Source organism: Penaeus japonicus, unplaced genomic scaffold, assembly GCF_977035675.1.
Source record: "Penaeus japonicus unplaced genomic scaffold, GWHDUDI00000001_assembly GWHDUDI00000007, whole genome shotgun sequence".
In the NCBI taxonomy this organism is placed as follows: domain Eukaryota; kingdom Metazoa; phylum Arthropoda; class Malacostraca; order Decapoda; family Penaeidae; genus Penaeus; species Penaeus japonicus.
This window is the reverse complement of record NW_028234409.1, coordinates 9155875-9160874: the sequence shown is the minus strand read 5'-3', so window position 1 is coordinate 9160874 and position 5000 is coordinate 9155875. Positions and strand designations below refer to the sequence as shown.

Below are 5000 nucleotides of genomic sequence, written 5' to 3'. Positions count from 1 at the left end.
CTCCCTCTCTCCCCATGCCCTCTTCTCTTCTCTCCCCATGCCCCCTTCACCCCTCTCTCCCCATGCCCCCCTTCCTCCCTCTATCCCCATGCCCCCTTTTCCCTCCCTCTCCCCCACGCCCCCTTCCTTCTCTCCATGCCCTCTTCTCTTCTCTCCCCACGCCCTCTTCCCTTCTCTCCCCATGCCCTCTTCTCTTCTCTCCCCATGCCCTCTTCCCTTCTCTCCCCATGCCCTCTTCTCTTCTCTCCCCATGCCCTCTTCTCTTCTCTCCCCATGCCCCCTTCCTCCCTCTCTCCCCATGCCCCTTTTCCCTCTCCCCCCATGCCCCTTTTCCTCTCCCTCCACGCCCCCTTCCCCTCTTTCCCCATGCCCCATTTTCCTCCTGCCTTCAAGCCCCATTTCCCATCCCTAACTAATCCCCCTGAAAAAAAATCTCGGGTATTTACACTCCCGAATCCACAATTTTGCATAAACTAAGGAAAAAGTGAATAAGCAAAGATCTGCCGCCAGACGAGAACGAGGGCAACGCAGCACTCTTTCGCAAACCTTCCCCTTTCCGAGAATATTGCCAGAATTATTTCGCGGGAAAATTCAAGTCCTTAACGCTAAAACGATGATTTCCGGTCGAATAAAGGTGGTTCGATTACATTCCTTTGCTATATATTTTTTCATCATATGAATCATGTAAATTGTTTGAGTCGACGGTTTTGAAATGTATTGTAATGTATTGTATTGTAATGTAATGTATTGAAATTTCATGGTTTGTAGCGAAGTTACATAAATTGCTGTATATATTTCAATGCAAATACATATATAACAATTCGTGTTACAATTTGAATCAAGATATAAATAGTAGATGCAAAATGACACTGGATACTTTGTATATATATAAAATGTAAAATTCGCGAGTTTGCCCTGTAAAATGTCAAACACAACGTTTTCTGTATGCGCTACCAATATAGGCGTTGTTTACCGTGGATTTTGTGTGTGTGTGTGTGTGTGTGTGTGTGTGTGTGTGTGTGTGTGTGTGTGTGTGTGTGTGTGTGTGTGTGTGTGTGTGTGTGTGTGTGTGTGTGTATGTATGTATGTATGTATGTATGTATGTATGTATGTATGTATGTATGTGTGTGTGTGTGTGTGTGTGTGTGTGTGTGTATGTGTATGTGCATGTGTATGTGTATGTGTATGTGCATGTGCATGTGCATGTGCATGTGTATGTGTATGTGCATGTGCATGTGCATGTGCATGTGCATGTACATGTGTATGTGTGTGTGTGTGTGTGTGTGTGTGTGTGTGTGTGTGTGTGTGTGTGTGTGTGTGTGTGTGTGTATATGTGTATATGTATATGTATATATATATATATATATATATATATATATATATATATATATATATATACATATATATTTTTTTTTTCATGCAATATTAGATATGTGCGGCAGCCCCCCCCCCCCCTTCCTTGAGCCCTCGAGCGCGGAGCGAGCGAGCGCTTACCAGGCCAGGCACCAGCTGGGCGTAGTAGTCGAAGTCGGAGTGCCTCCTGACAGTGAGCAGAATCTGGTGCAGCGTTTCCAGCACACGCTGGTCGCGGCCCGACCATTTCCGCAGGAGCGTGCCTTCGGACGTCGCGGGTTCCAGCTGCGGCAGCTCCTCGCACATGAGGGGTGAGCGCCGTAAGGGCAGCACCGGCGCGTTCAGGTCTTGCGGCGGGAGGTCGGGTGGCGGCGTCACGGCGAAGGTGGTCTCGTCGTCGCTATACTCGAGTTCGTCCTCCAGGTCAAGCGCCATCTGGTAGCTCCTCCGGCCGCCTCCGAAGAGTTGCGCCACGCGCTGCGCCATGGCCGCGGCACTCGCGACCCTCCTGGGGATTGGTCCTCGATCCTTATCTAGTTTTCCACTTCGCCTCCGCCCCTATTCACATAATCCTTTTCTAGGAACCACATAACAACTGCAACACACAGCAGCCTCCATGGTCGCGTGCCTCGGGCGCGTGCCAGTACCGGAGCCTGCGACAGGCTTTGGAGACACGCCCTTTTCGAGCTCGGCGTTCCAAAGGACCTCGGGGTCGTCGCGGCCGCAGGGCACGAGACTGTGCGAGCACTAAGCGCGACTAGCCAGACCAGCTGCGTGACTGGCGGGATTCGCGCGACGTCGCACGAGTCGGGGAGGGAGGGAGGGAGGGAGAAGGGCTGACAGAAGCGATGAACAAGAAAACTGCAAACGTCTGATAATCTCCGTGCGACTTGCCACCTCACACCTCGCCGCTACTCTTTCTTCCACATACAAGTCGTGCGAATCTGCGAATCGGCTAATCATCGGACTCCGTCACAGAGCGAAAGGGGGGGGTCATCACCCGCGATTCATTGGGACAAATGCGCTCTGGGGAAGAGTACGGCGAAGAGAGAGCGGGAGGGAGAGGAGGAGGGAAATGAATGACTGATGATGGTGGTGATGGTGATGGTGGTGGTGGTGGTGATGATGAACTACCATACACACTATCCAAATACAAAGTATCGCACCCCCTTTCCCTCACTCGCTAATCAAAAATAGGCAAATAGATAGGAAGATAGATAGATAGATAGACAGACAGATAGATAGATAGATAGACAGATAGATATAGATAGATAAACAAACAGACAGATATATATGGATAAATAACCAACTCTCGCCCGCCTTCGTCCAAGCAAACAGCACGCGACACAGTTGACCCTCAAACAGGTATCCCGACGCCCAGGATGACTGTCAAGGCGCTCATGCCAGAGATAATATTGACCAAGTTCCTGTCGGCTGCGTCGAGCTCCGGCTCTCTGGCTCTCCCGAGTCGGCTTCGGGCTCTTCAAAGAAAATTGGCCAAGAGTTAATCGATGGAGCTTTGAAATACGCAATGGGACTGTTGGGAGGTGTCACAAAGGGTATGCTCTTCTTTTTTTCTATCTCACTTTTCTTTCTTTTTCTCCTGTGTGTGTGTGTGTGTGTGTGTGTGTGTGTGTGTGTGTGTGTGTGTGTGTGTGTGTGTGTGTGTGTGTGTGTGTGTGTGTGTGTGTCTGCCTGTCTGTCCGTCTCTGAAGTGTCTTTCTTTGTTCACAGTAAAAACGATACAGTAATGGAATATTCATGAATCATCAGCCACCTCGACAAAAAATAGGTGAAAGTGACAGAGAAAGGAGAGCGAGAGAAAGACAACATTTAAGATCATGAAAGAGAATGAAGAAAAAGAAAACAACAGCAGCAATCATGAGAATGAATGACGACATAACATGACATGAAAGCAGAAGCAGATCACAGCCGCAGAGCAGAGGCAGAGGAGGATCAAAGGGCGACGGTGTTCGTTGTCGGCGGCGATGAAGTGCACCGGATGCCGCTATCTCTCGACACCGGATTCCGTCCTTCGTCGTCGTCGCCGGGAAACTTCTCGTCGGAAGGAGGGGGAGGGGGAGGGGGAGGAGAGTAATCCGAGAAAATCCGGCCAGGGATGCGGTGTGTGTGTGTGTGTGTGTGTGATTGTGAAAGCATAAAAAAAATAATGTCGCGAGATACAGATAGAATGGAAGGATAATGAACAATCTTGTGAAAGTAAAAGCTATTCAAAGTCTACTCACACACACATCACCAGTAACACTTCATCTTGTCTTCTAAACGCATCCCGACTGAATTCAAACTAATCCCCAGTTCTCTTGCCAACTACCTCCCGTTGTTTCTGTGCGCGTGCGTGTGCTTGTACGTGTGCGTGTACGTGTGCGTGTGCGTGTGCGTGTGCGTGTGCGTGTGCGTGTGCGTGTGCGTGTGCGTGTGCGTGTGCGTGCGTGTGTGCGTGCGTGTGCGTGTGTGCAAATACGTGTACGTGTAGTGTTGTCGTGTGTATGTGCTGTGCGTGTACATGCGAGTCTCTTACTGTAGTGTGCATGCGTGTATGATATGCTACTGTGAGTAAACACACACATGTGTGTCACAAACCAACTAAATTTTCGGAAGTCATCAAAGCCCTTGTTAATGAATGCCCCGCACGACCCAGCGCGGGGGTCGCCCGCCATACATAAACGCGTGCACGGAACCGACGGAGGACACGATCGAGGACCGAGAGGGGGACAATGGCACAACAACAGCTTGGACGAAGGACGATCAAGACGACCCCCCCCCCCACTCCTTCTACACAAGAGAAAAAAAAATAAAGGATGCCATTAACATGCTAGGTCCAGAGTCAACGAGGAGCCTGAGCCATACATAAAATGGGGATAGAGGGGAGGGGGTGGGGGGAGGAGGGGTAGGAACGGAGAATGGAAGGGGGAGAAAGAGTGGAGGGTGGAGGGGGGGGGGCTAGAGTGGAGGATGGAGGGGGCGAGAGTAGAGGATGGAGGGGGGCGAGAGTAAAAGAGGAGAATTAGGTAAGAGAGAGAGAGGGGGGGGATGTCCAGACTCCTTCTCCATCTCTTACCCCCTCCCCCCTTTCCCTTCCCCGCCTTGTCGTCACGGCAACCGTTCTAAACACACTGGTGAATTCAGATCTCTTTAATGAGGCCTAAAATACAGATGCACAGGCATGCCAATAAGGGACTGAGTTATTGTTGTACGGTTTAGAGCCTGAGTGAGCATAAGAACATGAACCACAATTAAAAAAAAAGAAAAAAAGAAAAAAAAGACACAGGGACAAAACATGGGGCCGACAGAAAGAAAAGGAATAGGGGAAAGAAAATAATCAAACCCAAGATACCATGGGGAGGAACAAGATCTTCAAAAATACGAATAAAAACAAAAACAAAAAAAGAAAAGAAGGTAAAGGAAATTGACAAATAAAAGGCAACGGGGACACGAGTAAAACAAAAACACACGGGATGGTCCAGCCACACAATAAGGTACATAACGGGAACGGAACGAGAGGGCACATCATATTTCCCTAGACACACTTAGAGGAAAATTCAGTCGTTAAGAGTTTAATGTGTTTGTAGGTTGGGAATTGATTAAGTGAGAGAGTGAGTGAGAGTGAGAGTGAGAGTGAGAGTGAG

The 5000-nt window shown here is 49.2% G+C and overlaps 1 protein-coding gene across 10 annotated transcripts in view; it reads right to left on the bottom strand.

The window, feature by feature from the left end:
• The window catches only part of Moe (moesin), a 107470-nt gene that overhangs the window by 30527 nt on the left and 71943 nt on the right, over positions 1–5000 (bottom strand). The gene's annotated exons all lie outside the window — the stretch shown is intronic.